This window comes from Sminthopsis crassicaudata, chromosome 1 (assembly GCF_048593235.1).
Source record: "Sminthopsis crassicaudata isolate SCR6 chromosome 1, ASM4859323v1, whole genome shotgun sequence".
NCBI classification, from domain to species: domain Eukaryota; kingdom Metazoa; phylum Chordata; class Mammalia; order Dasyuromorphia; family Dasyuridae; genus Sminthopsis; species Sminthopsis crassicaudata.
This window is the reverse complement of record NC_133617.1, coordinates 402,248,456-402,268,384: the sequence shown is the minus strand read 5'-3', so window position 1 is coordinate 402,268,384 and position 19,929 is coordinate 402,248,456. Positions and strand designations below refer to the sequence as shown.

The 19,929-nt window shown below is 34.5% G+C and overlaps 1 long non-coding RNA gene across 1 annotated transcript in view; it reads right to left on the bottom strand.

Annotated features, from left to right (window-relative positions):
• The window catches only part of LOC141554603 (uncharacterized), a 28,301-nt gene extending 8,947 nt beyond the window's left edge, over positions 1-19,354 (bottom strand). Inside the window, exons 1-2 of the long non-coding RNA XR_012485900.1 lie at positions 19,283-19,354; positions 13,291-13,375 (exon numbers count right to left, since the gene is read on the bottom strand). This is a non-coding gene — a long non-coding RNA (uncharacterized LOC141554603). The remainder of the gene's footprint in view (positions 1-13,290; positions 13,376-19,282) is intronic.
• Between the last annotated feature and the right edge of the window lie 575 nt (positions 19,355-19,929).

Genomic DNA, 19,929 nt, shown 5'->3' with positions numbered 1-19,929 from the left:
GACATTGAGGAACAACTAACAAAAAAAAAAACACCAAGAAAAACAAGATTATGAAAAAAGAGTTAAGCAACTAGAAAAGGAGATACAGAGATTCAAAAATGAAAACGATTCTTTGAAAATTAGAATTAGATAAGGGGAAGTCAGTGAAGTTATGTGAGACCAAGAAATAACAAAATAGATTCTAAAGAAAGAAAAAATAGTACAGAATATGAAACATCTTATACGAAAAATGACAGATCAAGAAGAGAAAATATAAGATTAATTGAACTGCCTGAAATTTATGACCAAAAAAAAAAAACTTGACACAATAATTCAAGAAATAATCCAAGAAAATTGACCAGCAGTGATAGAATATGAGAAAAAATAGAAATAAAAATAATCCACTAATCACTACTTCATTGAGATCCTTTGTGGAAAACACATAGGAATATTATTGCCAAATTTTGAAACCACCAGATCAAAGAGAAAATTTTGCAAGAAACAAAAATAAGCAAACAAACAAACAAAACAATTCAAATATGCTGGAGCTACAATTAGGATTGTACAAGATTATCATTATCAATCATTATGTTATACAAATAAGGTACAGAGGAAGAATAGACACAGAGGGATTAGCAGGTACAGAAGTTGATTAAATAGGCAACACAACATAGATACCATGAAGGGTATAGCACCCTCCAAAATCTATAAAGAAATAAAGGGAAAGGAATGGACAGGCAGGGAGGCAAAGGGTGAGGGAAGAAGACAAGAAACATATCCATGGGTGGGGGCAGGTTAAGTAATACCAAAGCATGTTAGGAAGCAGAATTAAAGTAAAGAGTCAGAAAGCATAGGAAAGATTTGTGTATGTGTAAGTGTATGTATGTGTGTATGGGAATGGGGTATATGTGTAGGTTTGTATGTGTATGGATATATCAATATATATAGTCATAAATATATCCTTTCTTAACTATAGCCTGCTTGGGAGTGGTGGTGGGGGGATGAAATGAGGAAAAAAAGAATGAAGTAAAAAAGATGAATAGCAGACAACAATAGAATAATTTACAAGGAAGTAAAGAAAAGAAGAACACTCATGGATATAATTTCTTCTACAAATATATAAATACACTTTCTTGAAAGGGTAATTTATTGTTATATATTTTGAATCCTCCTTGATGTTCTTCTAGGTACATAACAATGTTCTCTTTCACTTTATTTTGTTTTGTGTTCTTTTCCTATTTTTCTTTTTTTTCTTATTCTGTTTTTAAGATAAAATAACTTAAAGAAAAGAAATCTGAAACTATGCCATACAAGAAAGAGTTTAAAGAACTGAGAACATTTACTCTGGAGGAGAGAAGACAATATGATCACTGTCTTCAAATGTTTGGAGGATTTGTCTTATAGAAGAGGAATTATACTTGTTTTATTGGCACAAGAAGATAAAAATAAGATTAACAAGTAGTAGTTACAGGGAAGCAGATTTTTGCTTAATATAAGACTTCCTAACAATTAGAGCTTTATTGTATAAGGAAAGTAATAATAGCTAGCATTTATATAACACTTTAAAGTTTGCAAAGTATCTTGCAAACTTTATATCCTTTGAGCCTCACAACAACCCTTGTATGTAGTTACTCTCATTACCCCCATTCTACTTACATATGAGGACTGAAACAGAAGTTAAATGATTTGCCCAGAGTCATTCAGCTAGGAAGTATTTAAGAATTAGAATTCAGCTCTTCCTGACTCCAGGTTCAACATACTATATTTATATCACTACATAAATGCATTTGTATATTGTTATTTAAATGAAAGTTATTAGTACTATTTTTTATGCTCTACCAACTATAAACTTGAGTCTTCTTGACTCCAGATCCATCATTCTATCTGCTATGCCACCTAGCTCCCCCTAGTTTTCCTATCCCTGGATTCTCTTAAATCATTAGAGATTTTTCAAAGGATTCTATTATTCTATCTCTAAGATGCCTCCTATTCAATTCAACTCAACAAATAATTATTGAACTCCTAATGTGCGTGAGGGCTAAGTGTTGGAGAGAAAAAGACAAAAACAGTTCCTGCACTGAAGAAAGTTGCATATTACTGGGGAAAGGCAAAGAAGCAAGATATAGCATATATACAATAAATGCATTACAATGCAATTGGGAAAGGAAGTGGCTTCCTTCTATATTAACACTAACTACTAGGGGGTAGATCAGGAAAGACTTCTTGGAGGAAAAGACCCCTGAAATGAGCCCCAAAGGAAGACAAGGATTCTGGAAGATGGAGATGAGAAGGAAGTGCATTCCATGTGTGGAGAACAGCATGTGTGAATGTATAGAAGTGGTAAATGGATATATAATTTTCAATGCACTTTAAATAGTACATAGAATATATGAGAAGAGATAATATGGAATTAATTCAGAAAAGTAGCAATAGCTAGATGTAGTCTCTGGTGCCATGCTGAAAGTGAGAGTATTTAGAATACAAATAAATGAAAGGGAGATATTTGTTAAGGAAAAGAAATACCTAGTCTTTAGAGAGGAGAAAATACAAGGAAAATCAAGGTACAAACTTATCTTGAGGTATAGAGCAGAAAAGACATGAGAGTTCACAAAAGATATTTTTCCATTTTTTGAGTAAAGTAACAAGTAGAAACATTTGCTAAGAGAGTCAGGATAGTAATGGCACTGGAAGTGTGAGTAAAATGGTAAGTTTTAGAACAACTGCTGATGAGAATAAAAATGAAAAAATTACCATGCATCAATGGAGATTAGATATTAATTTATAGTTGACCTAATCATTAGAACTATATGTTTTTCTTTGTCAACATTTAGCAGTTTAGAAGTACCAGTGGGAAAGATTGATGGGTGGGCGTTATTCAGGGCTGGGCATTGGCAGAGTGTGGGTGGTAGAAAGATAAGAAGATAAGGGAGATAAAGGGTAGGGGACAATATAAGGCAGAAATGGTTAATTATGGGGTGAAGAGAAGAATGAAGCTGAAGCAAGAATAATAGACCACAGGGCTGGAAGGACTGGAGGTCATGATGAGGATAAAAACTGCCTTTAGGGAGAATAAGACAGAGGAAGAGATGGAAGAATAGGAGGCTATGATTATAGAATGGAATTTCAGAACTCAAAGTCATGGAGATGACACATTATGGATGATTGGGAGAGCTAAAGCATTGTAAAATCCTTGTGAATGACTGAGTGAAAAGGTAGGTAATGAGATGTAGGCAATGAAAATTGAGGAGACTGATAAACTAGGAGGACAGAGTGTTCCAAAGTACACCATCATGTTCACTGAGTACTTATATACAAAGGCAGATATTGAGTGGAGAGGAAGATTATGATCCAGGCATTGAAGTCCTTAAGAAAGGGGAGACAATGACCTGCTGGCTTTTATTATAATAGAATGGCTATTAGATTATAGCCACAAAGATTTAGGTCAATCAGTCAACAAATGTTTATTAGGCACCTGTGATATTCAAGATACTACAAATACAGAGCTCCAAATAAGAAAATCTCTACTCTCAAAGAGATTACAGTTTGTCAGGAAGACAATATTTTGGAAATCTATACAGAATAAGTACTAGTTAATACAAGATAGTTAGAGAAAAAGGATACTGGAAGTTGGGAGGAATCATGAAAAGCTTCATTTGTGCATGAGTTGTGTCTTGATAGAAATGAGGGATTCTATAAAGCGGGAAGTAAACAGTGGGTGTCTCCTAGGCCTGAAGGATGGCCAATATATAAGCATAGAGATGGGAAAATGAGCCATGTATGAGGAATAATAAAGTCATTTTTCCGAGAATAGACATTTCAGAGAAGTAAATAAGTCTATACTAAGTTTGGAAAGATAGATTGGAGCTAGGTTGTGAAGGGGGAATTTCCATTTTATTCTAGAGGCAATGGGTAACTCATATGGTTTATTGAGTAGGGGAGTGACATAATTAGATAAGCAAAAAAAAAATCACTTTGACAGCTGTGTGGAGGATGGATTGGAATGCATGTGTGGGAGACGGAGACTCAAGGCATTGAGATCAATTAGGAGAATATTACAATAGACTAGGCAAAAGGTGATGAGGGTATGAACTAAGATGGCAGCTATATGAGAAGAGATAGTAGCAAAGATAGTCGTAAAATTAGGGACTTACCTGAACTCTTACCCCACATACACTTTCAAATAATGTCTTTAAACAAATTTTACAGAACCCACAAAAAAAGCAGTGTGAAGTAATTTTCCAGCCAAATACAACTTAGAAGATCAGTAGGAGAGATTTGTTGCACCAGGATGAAAGTGTAATACAGTCTGGCACAGAGCATGCTAACATAGCCCTGGCCCCCAGCAAACCAGAAATCCTTGGGGTCTCTGAGTCAGGGGCAGCAGTGGCAGTTCCCAGATCTCTCCTTCTACAGATGCCAAGGATGACTTTGAAGGTCAGCACATAAGCTTTGTCATACTAGGGTGAGAGGGCAGCACAGTCCTACATAGGTTATGCTGGCACAGCCCTGGTCAGCAGCACAGAAACAGGCCTTAGGAGTTTCTGAATCAGCAATGGCTGCTTCTGAAGGTCTCAGCCCACAGACAGTAAGGGGGTCAAATAGCTGGTCAGAAGAAAATTATAGGGATCTCTTTGTTAACACTGAGGCAGAACTCGGCTGCTTAGCCCATACTCAAATCTGGAACGCAATTCTGTCTCACAGTCTCAGGGTAAGGAGGAGCATTAGTACACTAGAACTTATAACCACAGTGGAGCAGGGACCTTTCTCACATTTCCAGGTTCTCACATTTCCAGGGTAAAAAAGAATGCTTGTGATTGTTCACAAACTGGACCACAGACCAGGAGAATACTAAACACCTCTCCTTAGATCATACCACCTCAGAAAAACTGAAAACTACAGGTCCCTACAACTATCTCTGAAATTAGCTGCACAAAACATCTGAGAGTTTGGATTATTGCACCCTCTATCCTGAAACAGTCCTACTTTAATAAAAAGTAAGTAATAGGCTGGAGAAATAAGCAAACAACAGAAAAAGATTTTGACTATAAAAATTACTATGGTAACAAGGAAGATCAAAACACACACTCAGAATGAGATAACAAGGTCAAAGTTTCCATATCCAAAGCCTCCAAGAGAAATTAAAATGATCTCAGGGATTTTGAAAAACAAATTAAGAAAGGGAGAGAAAAAATTGGGAAGAGAAATGAGAGTGATGCAAAAGGAAGTATTTAAAAAATGAAGAATACCTTAAAAAGCAAAATTGGTCAAATGGAAAAAAAAGTACAAAATCTCACTGAGCAAGATAATTTCTTAAAATGTAGAACTGAACAAATCAAATGGAAGCTAATGACTTTATGAGAAATCAAGAAACAATAAAACAAAAACAAAAGAATGAAAACAATATGAAATATGGCATTGGTAAAACAACTGACCTGAAAAATAAATCCAGAAGAGATCATCTAAAAATTATTGGATTACCTGAAAACCATGATTTGAAAAAAAAATGCTAGACCTCATATTTTAAGAAATTATCAAGGAAAACTGTCTTGGTATTCTAGAGCAAGAGAGTAAAATAGAAATTGAAAGAATCCGCTGATAATTTCCTGAAAGAGATCTCAAAATGAAAACTCCCAGGAATATTGAGTTAAATTCCAGATCTGAGGTCAAGGAGAAAATATTACAAGCATCCAGAAAGAAACAATTCAAATATGGTAGAGTCGGGATAACACAAAATTTAGCAATTTCAGCATTAAGGGATCACACGTACTGGAATACATTCCAGAGAACAAAGGAACTAGCATTACAACTAAGAATCACCTACCCGGCAAAAGTGAATACAATCCTTCAGGGAAAAATGTGAAAATTCAATGAAATGGAGGATTTTCAAACATTCATGATGAAAGACCAGAGGTGAATAGAAAAATTTCACTTTCAAATACAAGACTCAAGAGAAACATAAAAAGACAATCAGGAAGGGGAAATCATAAGGTACTTAATAAGGTTAATCTGTTTACATTTACACATGGGAAGATGAGACTTATAAGAACTTGCTCATTATTAGGGCAGTTAGGAGTATATACAGACAGAGGGCACAAATGTGAGTGAATATAAAGGGATAATATCTAAAAAAAATTAAGGGATGAGAGTGGAATGTACTAGGAGAAAAGAAAAGGAGAAGTAAATTGACAAATTATCTGCTATAAAAGAAGCAAGAAAAAGTTTTCACAGTATAGGGGAAAAAGGGAAAGAAAGAAGAGTGAGTAACATCAAAGAGGGAATAACACACACTCAATTGGATATAGAAATCTATTTTATCCTATAAGAAAGTAGGAGGGGAAGAGGATATGAGAAGGGTGGAGAGTGATAGAAGGGAAGGCATATTGGGGGAAGGAGTAGTCAAAAGCAAAACACTTTTGAGGAGGGACAGGGTGAAAGAAAAGAGAAAATAGAATAAATGGGAGGAATACACTTAGCATTAGTAATTGTGAAAAGAATTTTGAAACAAGTTTCTCTGATGAAGGCCTCATTTTTCAAATGTATAGGGAACTGGATCAACTTTATAAAAAATGAGCCATTTCCCAGCTGATAAATAACCGAAAAATATGAACAGCTTTCAAACGTCATCAAATAACCAAAACTACTTATATCCATATGAAATTAATACTCTAACTCACTATTGATCAGAAAATTGTAAATTAAAACCATTCTGATGTAGTATTTCATACCTGTTAGATTGACCATTAGGCCAGAAAAGAAAAGTGATAAATGTTGGAAGATTTGTGGGGAAAAAATGAGACAATGCATTGCTGGTAGAATTACGAACTGATTCAACTCAGTAGAGCAGTTTGGAACTATGTCCAAAGGGCTATAAAATCATGCATACCTTTAGACTAACAATACCAATACTAGACATGTATCTCAAAAGAGGTTTACAAAAAAGGAAAAGAATCTATATATGCAAAAATATTTATAGCAGCTCTTTTCCCAGGGCAAATAATTGGAAATTGAGGGGATGCCCCTCTGTTGTGGAATGTCTGAATAAATTGTGGTATATGATTATGATGGAATATTATTTTGCTAAAGAAATGATGAACAGGATGTTCTCAGAAAAACCTGGAAAGGCTTCCATGAGCTTATGCTAAGTAAAATGTACTGTATACAAAGTAACAGCAATATTGCAAGAAGATCAAGTGTGAATGTCTTAGCTATTCTTAGCAATACAATGATCCAAGACAATGCTGAAAGACTTATGATGAAAATTGCTATCCATAATCAGGAAAAGAATTGATTGTGTCTGAATACAGATTGAAGTATACTTTTTAAAACTTTATTTTTTTTTAGTTTTTTGGGGGGAGGGGAGGGGGATTTTTTTTTTAGCCTCTCTGATAGATCTTTATTTGCCATGAAAAAACAGATCTTCAATTATATCATTTTCATTTTTCACCCAGAATTCATGATTTTTTTCTCTTTTTTCATTATCTAGTATTTTATTTGACCCCCGTTACATATAAAACAAATTTGAACATTTGTTTTTTAAAACTTTGAATTCCACATGGTAACAGCAACAACAAGATTATATGATTAACTGTGTTGGACTTGACTCTTTTCAATAATGAGGTGATTCAAGGCAATTCCAATAGATGGAAAGAGCCATCTGCATCAAAAAGAACTATGTATGCTGACTATGGATCAAAGTATAGTATTTTCACCTTTTGTTTTTGTTGTTTGCTTAGATTTTTCTCATTTTTTTTCTTTTGATCTCATTTTTCTTGCATAGCATGACAAATAAAGAAATATGTTTAGAACAACTGCACATATTTAACCTATATCAGATTGCTTGCTGTCTAAGGAAAGGTGGTAGGGAGGAAGGAGAAAAATTTGTAACACAAAGTTTTTTGGAAAAATGAATGTTGAAAACTATCTTTGCATGTATTTGGAAAAATAAAAGGTCAATATATACAAACATATAAGAAAAACCTGGAAAAAAACAGTAAAGGAATTTGTCTTCATTTTTTGGGGAAAATTTGAAATGCAAATAAAGACAACTCTGAGATATCACTATACACCTCTCAGATTGGCTAAAATGACAGGAAAAGATAATGACAAATGTTGGAGAGGATGTGGGAAAAATGGGACACTAATACATTGTTGTTAGAGTTGTGAACTGATTCAACCATTCTGGAGAGCAATTTAAGAACTGTGCCCAAAGGGCTATCAAATTGTGCATACCCTTTGATCCAACAATGTTTCTACTGGGTTTGTATCCTAAAAAGATCATAAAGGAGGAAAGGGACCCACATATGCAAAAATGTTTGTGGCAGCCCTTTTTGTAGTAGCAAGAAACTGGAAATTGAGTGGATGCCCATCAATTGGGGAATGGTTTAATGAATTATGGCATATGAACATTATGGAATGCCATTGCTCTGTAAGAAACAATCAGCAGGATGATTTCAGAAAGGCCTGGAGAGATTTACATGAACTGATGCTGAGTGAAATGAGCAGAACCAGGAGATCATTATACCTGGCAACAACAATGATCAGTTCTGAAGGATGGCTCTCATCAACAATGAAATGATTCAGCACAGTTTCCAGGGGAATTGTACATGTTTAACATATTTTGGATCACTTGCTGACTGGGAGAGAAGATGAGGGAAAGAGAGGGGGGAAATATAGAACACAGGATTTTGTAGGGGAGAATATCGAAAATTATCCATGTATATATTTTGAAAATAAAAAGCTTTAATTAAAACAAAAAAGATTTTGAGTTCTATATTTTTCCCCTCCCTTCTCTTCACCCTTCTCCAAGATGGCAAGCAATCTGATATGAGTATACATGTACCACCATAATAAACATATTTCCACATTTGTCATGTTGTGAAAGAAGAATCAGAACAAAAGGGAAAAACTGAGAAAAAAAAAACCACACACAAAAAAAAAGTGAAAATAGTATGCTTAATCTGTATTCCGATTCCTTAGTTCTTTCTCTATATATGAATAGTATTTTCCATCATAGGTCTTTTGGAATTGTCTTTTATTGCTAAGGAGAACTAAAATTCAACAACTATTAAATAAGCACCTTTTACATATAAGGCTGGGCAAGCCAAGTTCTTCCTTGAGCAATTCTTAAGTAATGTTAATAGACTTAGGATAATATTTCCAGTATGCTGGATGGATTCCTTATGGGAGATATATTAAGCAACATAAAAAAGGAGTTGCAGAGAATTGGAAGAATTGTGATCTCTATTGATGAAGGGAGGACTCTCATCTGAGATTCTCAAATCATCAAATCATTCACGTACATACAAGACTCATTATATATTAGAAGATGCAAAGAAATACAGCATATTGCTCTTGGTTTTAAAGAGCTTCCAATGGGTGATATGGGGGAAAACAGAGCTATTGTTCCTTACTCCCTCCTCATCCTTGGTCTTTTCTGCTCTAGTCTAAATATCCTCACATCCTTCCATTAATCTTCGATTGTGGCTCAATCTCTCTGGCACCTTCATTATCTTCAAGTCTGTCCTTTGGACTTGTCCCATTTTGTTAATATCTTTCTTACAATATAACACTCAGAACTGCAATAACAATCTAGATGGGTCTGACCAAGGAAGAATATTGTTCTGGATACAGTTCCTCTTTCTCTTTGTGTCTCTCTGTCACTCTCTCTTTCTGTGAGATAACTGGGGTCAAGTGATTTGTATAGGGTCACATACCTAATAAATGCCAAGGATCTGAGGCAGTTTTTGAACTCAGATCCTCCTAACTCCAGGATCAGTGCTCTATCTAAAGCTACCTAGCTACCCTAACCTTTTTTTTTTTTTTTGATATTTTTTTCTTTAAAAAAAAATAGTTTATTTAATACAAACACAGAATTGAAAAAGAAAAAAATTATCATGTACACAGCAGAACATAAGAGAGACAGGGCAACTAGATGGCACAGTAAATATAGCACTATTCTTGAAGTCAGGAAAACCTGAGTTCAAATTTGGCCTCAGACATTTATTACTTCCTACTGTGTGACCCTGGGCAAGTCACTTAACCCCAATTGCCTCAGGGGAAAAAAGAATATAAGAGATGATTCAAAGAATAAAGAAATAAATTTCCATTTCAAGAAAGCCTATTTAATAAATACTATACATTGTGCTCAGATTTGCCCATCTTTGCTTTCTTTAAGTTTTTCTTTCATATTCTGCTATTTATTTATTTTATTCATTTTTCCTTTTCTTCCCTTTCTGTTCTCTCTTCTGGGCTGCAATTAGGCTCGGATATATTTACACACACACACATACACATACATACATATATACACATGCATATACATTGATATATACATATGATCGTATAAGTAATATGTGTGTGTGTGTATATATATATATATATATATGTATGCATATACAAGGGTCTTCTCCAATTGTCCCAGGAGGACCACTGTGCTGCCCTAAGTCTTGTTTATTTTTACTGCTCTACAATTATCCTGTTGCACTATTTTGTCTTGTTTGTGGGAGAAATTTGGAGAGCTTAGAATTTTCTGAGCTACTCTGCCATTTTCCCAGAATCTTCTCCTCACTTCTTCTCTGAAAATAAGCTGAGATTGCTATTTACAAAGAAGATTTCAATTATGAAGGGAAGGACAAATAGAACTTGGTATAAGTGTTAAGAAGGTGTTAAATGGAAATAACTTAGTAATTATCTTTTGCTAAACAAACTCTTAAAAAGTAATAATATTCAGTAATGCCTTGTAGCCTCTATTGATGAGATTATAGAATAGTAAATTCCAAAATAATCTTATTTCAAAAGAAAAAAAGATGTTTTTGCTTAAGTGGAGATGACCACACACACATACCTATATACATACACGTTTCAGAAAAGTAATCTAAATTATCTAGGGCTTTCTCTTCACATTTTAAAGTCATTTTCTCCCCTCCCCCCACTTTCAGGTGGTTGTCTGGGAAGTATGAAATTAAATGCAAGCTTTTTCCTTCCTTTCATATGATAAGAATGGTGATTCTCTCAGTATAATATACAAGAATCTTCTATGTAGTCTTGTGTTAGTCTACATCTATAAAATGATCATTTCTACATTCTTACTTCTGGCTTGAATGGATAATGTGTTTATGATACTTAGTGAAAATCAGATATTACCAGCTCCTTGATTCTCATTCAAGAAGCATCAATCTTGACTTGGGGACTTCAGTCGGTAGAAGCAAGTAGGAAAAAACTGACCCACCTGGATTTTGGGTCATGGCTCTAATATCCCTTTTGCCCCAGACAATTGTCTCCTCATCATCCCTATACCTTACCCATTTCTTTCCATATTTTCAATCTTATAACCCTACACACACACACACACACACACACACACACACACACACACACACAGGCAAACGCACACACACATATATACAGAGATACACACAGAGATATATACAAACATACAAAGAGACAACTGGTTTGACTGCCTCCTCTTCTCCAATCAATTCATTGCTACCTTTAAGACTGGGATCAAGACTTCATTTCTTCAAAAAAACCTTTCTTGATTGATTTCAATCTTATTTGTGATGCTATAGCACCATTATGGACAATTCCATATGGTCTATACTTTATTGCTTTCCATTGGCTTACAAGGGTTATACTTTGTAATTATTTTTTTGTCATGCTCCTGCATGATAGAGGTCCAGTCTTCTGCTTTATGCTTCTTCCCATGTTCCTTCTTTATTTCCTAAATGCCCAGCCCAAGCTATTAATAAAGTATATATTTAATAAATAACCTTTTAAAAAAAAAAAACTTCAATGACTGGGTCTTACCATGCCAGCATCTGCATTATAAAGCAGTAGAGACTCAGTGAAACTTTTTAAAAAAAATAATCTCTTTCTAAATGTATTAATATATACCTGACTGACTGACCAATCCAATTAAAAGCATTCTTTCATTGGAACCAATGTTCCTTTGCTGATGGTGTTTATTTTGTTGGAAAAGAACATTTGTTTTAAAGCCTTCTGAAATCTGTTGTGTTTTTAAACTAGCTCTTTCACATCAAACAAACCACAAAAACTATAATCCTTGCCACTGAAGGAAAGCTAAAGTGCTTACTGCCATTTATGGATCCTTTATGGGATTACCTGATAAACTCTATAATTTTCAGAGATGTGACTTAGCTGAAGTGCTTTGAGATCATTGGATGAAGGACTCTCTGGAAGTATTATTATCATTGGAATAAATATTACATATGGCTCTAGCACCTTCTTGACTTTTGAGATTGAGTTTCTATAAATCTGTAGGGCCAGAATCACAGAAACTAAGATATTAGAAGAACCCTTGGATTTTCTCATTGCTTAGCACAGTTCTTTCTCTGGAACTGGTTAGCAGATTCCTTCATAGGTCCTTTGTAGTTTATTTGAATATTTATAATACTCAGAATAGCTTAGTCATTTACAGTTATTCTTCAAAACTATTGCTGTTACTATATCCAACATCCTCTTGCTCATTCCACTCAATTATTTCATGCAAGTTTTCCATGTTTTTTTAAAAATCAGCATATTCATGATTTCTTACAGCATCATTGGGCCTTTGTTAAAGGCCAATAGCAAAGAGGGATTCATTACTATCCCAAAACAGTCCATTCCCCTTTTGTATAATCTAATTATTAGAAAGTTTTTCCTGACATCAAGCCTAAAATTTCCTTTTTGCAGCTTCTATTTATTACTTCTAGTCCTTTGCCTGCTGGGGTTTAGCAAAATAAAGCTGTTCCCTTTCATATCCAGCAACCCTTCAAACCCTTAAAATAATTAAGATGCCCCACCTCTAAGTCTTCTTTCTTCAAGTCATAAAAGTTAATAATAGTTAGGTATTTCTAGCTAAATATGTGCAATTATATAAGGATAGGCAGAAGATATGGCCTAAGAATCTCTAAGAAAATATCTGGTTCTGTCCCCTACTCTGCGCTTCTATGGAAGTCTGCAGCTAAGCTTAAGAGAAAAAATTATCTATTTTGTGCTTCTCTTGAAAACTTGTTTTTATTTCTAACATGACTTTGTTATTCTAATAATTAACAGTACGTTAGAATTGGAAGGGTCAAAAAAAGCACCTCCAGTCCAAGTCTCCCCATCATATTGAGGAAAAAGCTGAGGGTTTGAAAGGTAAGGACACTTGCCCAGGGTAAGAAGCAGAACAGAAACAAAGTTTCTTGACTCCTAATCCAATGTCCTTTCCATTATGCCCCTCACTATAACAAAGAAGGATGCTCAAAACCTTTCTCTTTCCTTCTCTTATTTCATACCTAAACAACCTTATCTTTGTTCTCTATCACATACCTTTGTGCTTATATTACTCTGCCTTTTTTAAATTAATGAAAAGTCACCACTTTCTCTCACCATCTTTATCCACCATCTTCCATATCTGAGGATGAAAGAAAAACAAGGCTTCTGTTATAAACATGCATACTCACAAAAGAATTGCTATATATTTTTTGCATACATAGATATATATATGCATATATATATATTTATTTGATTTCTTTGGAATATAAACCTAGTAATGACATCGCTGAGTCAAAGTGAATGCAACCCCTTAATAACTTTTGGAACATAGTTTCAAATTGCTTTCCAGAAAGGTTGGGCCACTTCACACTTCCAACAGTGAATTAATGTACCTGTTTTTCTATAACCCTTCCAGTATTTGTCATTTCTCTTTTTTTATCCACTTTTCCAGTCCCATAAGTAAGAGATAAAAGCACAAAGGTGTTTTAATGTATATTTTTCTAATTATTTGTGATTTAGGGCTCCTCCCCCCCATATAGCTTGAAAACTACCTGTTTGCATCCTTTGATCATTTATTAATGGGTTAATGGTTCTAATTTTTATAAAATTTTATAAATTAAATTAGTATCAGCTAGGGGGCACAGTGAATAGAGTGCCAGGTTTGAAGTCAGGAAGACTTATCTTCCTTAGTTCAAATCTGTTCTTAGACATAATTATATGCAAGATCCTGGGTGAGTCATTTATCCCTATTTGCCTCAGCTCTTCATCTATAAAAAGGAAATGGCAATCCCTCCTAGTATCTTGGTCAAGAAAACCCCAAATGAGATCAAAAAGAGTCAAATATGACTCAATAACTGTAAATTTTAGAAATGAAATCTTTATCAGAGAAACTTGCTGCAAAGATTGTTTTCCTGTATATTTATTTTCTTCTAATTTTAGCTGCATTGGTTTTGTTTGCCCCAAAACTTAAAAAATATTATTTAATTTTAAAATGTACATTTCATTTTCTTTGATATTCATCTCTTGTTATTTTTTTCATGAATTCTTCCCCAATTCATTGATTTAATAGGTGATTTTTTTTTCTTTTCTCCTCTTATTTGTTTATGATATCACTCTTTATATCTAATTTATATATCCAACTGGAGTTTATATTGGCATATGATATGAAATGTTGATTAACACCTAGTTTTTACCAGACTGCTTTCCAGTTTTTCCAACAGTTTTTATCAAATAGTAAAACTTAACTCCAATAAGTAGAACTTTTGTGTTAATTATTCATTCCCCTTTTAGAAAACAAGAATTCTAATAAATCCTTTAATATTCTGAGAATGAGTAACAGAATCTGGGTAAATAGTTAATGACTTGCTTTATGTGTATAGAAACAAATTTCTATGAATTAAGGAGATGGGCATGTAGGTAATAGTCCTATCCATTGTACCCCATTTCATCTTAGAATAAACTGTTAGGGTAAATGAGGCATCTTTTTCTGATCCATATGTAAGAAGGGTTTGTTTATTTCGAGAAATGCCTCCCAGGTGTTTTTTCCCTTTCTAGCTACATGTGCATATTAAAGTATCTGACTTATTAAAATTCTCATTGACCACAGCATAGAAGAAGAAGCTGAGCAAACTCAAGTCTAATCCATCAATAAACACTGACAATGCTAGCACAAATTCATTCTGCAAATGAATGCTTATTGTGTTCAAGGAACTAGACCCTTTAAGGAATATAAGAGAGAATCAATCATATATGGTGCAGTAGAAGTAATGACTATCCCCATGAGAGCTAAGCTAGTTTTTCCTTAGGTAGGCTATATATGTCACTGTCTCAGAGGGCTGTCACTGTGCTCCTCACTCTGGCCCCTCCCAACCAGAAAGACAGGCTAAAAAAAATTCCCAGACTGTGCTTTTACAACAGAACTTTCTCCTTTAGTCTGCTTTTCTCCCTCTTTTCTTCTCTTTAGAGAGAACTTTAAAGAGAACCACTTAGCCTCAGGGGAAGCCAGGCAGACAGCCAGGGAGTCACATCAGGTGACTAGCCAAAAGAAATGGAAGAAAGTTTCAAGATTCAGGAGAAGATAGAAAGAATGCTTCGAGTTCTGTTCTAATTCTTTCCTTGGGATTTTGCTACATAGAGGACAAAATAGCTTAAAAAATGTTCTTCCCACCTCAGGGGTCTCTTTGACCACAAAAGTCAGTAATAAGGTCCTGACATATATTCTGTGAAATATAAAACTCTCTCTGAAATGTTTCCATGTAGTGGGGGGGGGAGGGGGGAAGCGAGGAATCTGCCTGTAGGAGGGAAGGGAAGAAAATAAGAGAGAAAAATGCATGTGCAACTAACGGAAAATTTGCTCACTTCATTGAGTTCTACTTTGCCCTACCAGCCTACACAACACAGATGTTCTGCTTAAAAATTCTCTCCTCTCTTTGCTCCACCTGACTCTCAGTGCTTCAAACTTAGCACCACCACAAGAGCTCATCCCTTTTTCTGATAGAGGATACATTGTCTTCCAGGGAATTTACTTTAATCCTTGTTGGATTGGCTGGAGAGGCTACACTAACAGTTTTGAAACTATCCAAGAAACTTCATTCAATGGGTTTAGGCTTGAACTACAGATCAACTAACCAGAAGCCTAAGAACAACATACAGTCCAGGAGAAATCAGAAGCTCCTCATTCAAGCTTAAGCTATATGATAACAACAGAGAGACAAGGGAATTGGATTCAACTAAATCACCACTGGATCCTTGCTGAACATCCTTTCTATGTTTTATTTAAGTAAATCTCTTTTTGTTTACTGCTACACAAGAGTTTCATTTTATTCTAATCCAGAAACTCTCTGGCTTGAATCAGACTTGTCCCTAACGTGTTCTCTGGTTATATTTTCAAAAATTTGTATATAACCCATAAAAATGATAGTTATCAACAGTGGTCATAAATAGTTCCTAGGTCAAACCTCAGAAATCCTTTTAGTGCCAATGTAGCTAAAATAGCATATATTCACAGTGAAAAAGAATAGGCAATAATATTGGTAAAATATTGATCATTAGTCAAAACATCAAGGCAATAAAATCAATTAAGAAATAGTTTATTCATGTTGAATATAAGTGCTAAGAAAAACCAGATTTAATTAGAGGAGGATAAGGAGATAAAGGGACTCTTTCTGAAGATATAATACATTAGAAGAGGGCTGGCTTTGAAACCACAGGATCTGACTTCAAGTCTCATCATCTTTCATGTTACTAACTATATAGCTTTGGGGAAGTCTCCTAACTGTTCCTCCTTCTCCCACTCAATTTCCTCATCTGTAAAATGAGAGAGTTGGATTATATTGGCTATATAGTCTTTTCCAAATCTAGATCTATGATTCTCTGATCTTTATGGACAGGAACTTTTTCATTATTGTGCCTCAGGGTCTAGCATATTGTTAGGCCCCCAACAGGTTCTTTTTTTTTCTTAATTTTTCCGTTTTTAACATTTTGAATTCCAAATTCTCTTTCTCACCCCCTTGGGAAGGCAAGCAATTTGATATAGTTCATAATTGCAATCATGCAAAAAAATTTTCATAAAAGTCATGTTGTGAAAAAATGTAATTACCCCCCCAAAAAAAACCCTGATAATAATACAGAAAATCAAAAAGGAGAGTTAATGAACATATATTGCATGTTTATGAAGAAAAGGTTTCCCAAAGGTAGATTTAGCTTGGTTTTGAATAAAGAAGGGGAAAAGGTGGTGGTAGGAAAGAGATGTTCATTTATATATTTCTCAAAGACAACCACTAAGGGTATCATTGGCTTTAAATAGCTTGGTTGTTATCTAGACTATGAAGAAAAGATGTTGGGTAATTGTAAATCAAGTTGGGGATTTGTAAGTCACAGTTTTTCATGAATGCATATTACTATCATCATCAACAACAAACATTATGAGCTACATGATGATGATAACCAATATTTATATAATTCTTTAAGGTTTACAAAGTACCTTATAGATTGTTATCTCATTTTAACCTCTCATGAACCATGTATGAGATAAGTGGCTTTATTATCCCCATTTTGTAGATAAGGAAACATGCTGAAAGAGTTTATTGAGTGATTTTCTCTGAGTCCCACAGTACCTGAAGTAAATTTGAATTCAAGTCTTTTTTTTTTACTATAAATTCAGCACCCTATCCACTGTGTCACCTAGCTGACTAATAAATATTGTTGAATAAACAAGAATTATAAAATATAAATTCTGATAGACAAATCATGTAACAGAATGTTACTCAATAATAATAGAACTGATAATTTTACCTTAGCTTTACATTCTCCCTGGGTGCTAAGGTCTCCTTTCCCCAAAACTTAAATGAATAAAGGTTATGGTTGTTACATTTTCTCCTTTGAAAGGGAACTTATAAATAAATGTATGTATATATGTATCTGTATATGCATATGCAGTGGTGCAGTGGATAGAATGCTAGAGCTGGCATCAGGAAGATTCATCTTGTTAAGTTCAAATCTGGTTTCAGACACTTAGTAGCTATGTGATCCTGGGCAAATCACTATTTGCCTCACTTTCCTGATCTGTAAAATGGGATGGAAAAGAAAATGTTAAACCAATATAATATCATGACCCAAGTGGAACCATGAAGAGTTGGATATTGCCTGAAAATGACTGAATTTTATATATATGTGTGTGTGTGTGTGTGTGTGTGTGTGTGTGTGTGTGTGTGTGTGTGTGTATATATATACACACATACATATATATGTGTGTGTATGTATGTACATAGGTAGTTTTTTCTTTTTATTTATAATAACACTAAGACAGTGTATGTAATTTTAAAAGTGCTTTTACAAAAATCTCCTCCCAGGAGAATTATAGATTTAGAACCTTAAAAAATGATCCTTGTGAGATAACACAGGGCAGATAATATTACCATTATTTCTCAGATGTGAAAGGTAAGGCTCAAAGATGATCATGGAATTGTAGACTTAGAGTTATAAGGCACCTTAGATTTCATCTAGACCAAACCTATAATTTTATAGTTGATGAAACCGAGGTCCAAAAGATTCTATGGATAGTAAGGGAGGAAAGTTTGGATTTGAGCCCAGGTTCTCACCACACTTTTTCCACTCTACCACATGATTCCATATCCAAAATTGTGTTCAGTAACTGGTAGGTAAACAAAGGCTTCTATTTCCTGATCCACAACTTTTTTCAGTACAGCATACAGTCTTTATCAATTAATTGTTTTTTTTTTATTTCTGGGGATGAATTCCCTTCTGGAACGCCCTCTCAAGTCAGACTTTCTATGAGCTAAGAAAACCACAGGAATACATAGAGCAGATGAAGGAACATGACTGTCCAATCTGGGAAGAATGAAAATTAGAGGATACCTTTTTATATCTAAGGGCTAAAAACTTTCAATTGCATTATGTGCAGTACTTATAGTCACAAGGATCAAAGGAAAAATTAAGAAAATCAATAATCTTATTGGAATTATAGTACTACAAGAAAAATAACCAGGAGTGAGGCTGAGTAAGGATCAATTGGAGTTACATAAGGATCAGATTGAAAGAATTATGTAAAGGAAGCTTTCAAAAACTTTTCCTGTTTCTGGGAAAGGTGACATCAACCTCTGAAGTCTATAACATTAGATTCCTTCTGGTCATATCCAATTTGTTGTCAAATCATGACAATTCTACACTTGCAATATTTTTTTTGCATTTTTCTCATCTTTAATCACAAATCCACCATTCAACTTAAACCTTTTCTTACTTCTCCCTTGAACTATTATAATTCAGACTCCCCATTTCCCTCTTTGATCCATTCTCCACATAACTACTAAAACAAAATAAGACATAGGTCTATCTAGGTCACTCCCTGACTCAAAAATCTCTAGTGGATCTTTATTGCCAGAAAGAGAAAATAAAATTCTTCAGTCTGGCATTTATACATTCCACAAGATGGTTCCTACCACTATTTCTAATCTGATTTCACACTACTGCTTTCTATAAAATCTATATCCCAGTCAAAATGGACCATTTAGCTGTTCTCTGAACTTACCATTCCATCTCTTATCTCTACATTCAGACAGGCAGCTCCTCATGTTTGGAATGTGTTCCTTTCTTATCCTCATCTCTCAGAATCATTGTTTCCTTTAAAAATAAGCTCAGGTGCCAAGATGGTGAAACCATCTCTGATCCCACAGTTGTTAGTTTTCATTCATTTCTTAACTTCCCTTACATTGTTCTTAATTGTGTACAAGCTGGCTCTCTCCTCCCTCCCCTTCCCCCCCAGTAGAATATAAATTATTTTATGGGTAGGGATCGTTTTGTTTGTGACTTTGTATTCCCAGGATGATCACAGGGCTCTGATCATGTAGGTATTTTAGAAAATACCTGCTGTTTTTAAAACAGACTAAACAATGGCTTATTATGACTTTAACGTCAATGTGGCTGCACCAGGGTCTTTATGTACTCTTCAAACAATGATAGACCAAAGTGAGTAAAAACAGCTGAACACACACACAAATAAAAAACAAATAATGTTAAGTGCTGACACAGTTAAAAAATGCTACACAGATTTTTAAAAATAAACTAACACACTAAAACTAAAGCACAATGTATGTCATCCAAGAGACAAACTCAAAAAGATGGATGTCACATTTAAAGATATTAAGTGGGGTACAGCTAGGTGACTCAGTGGGTAGA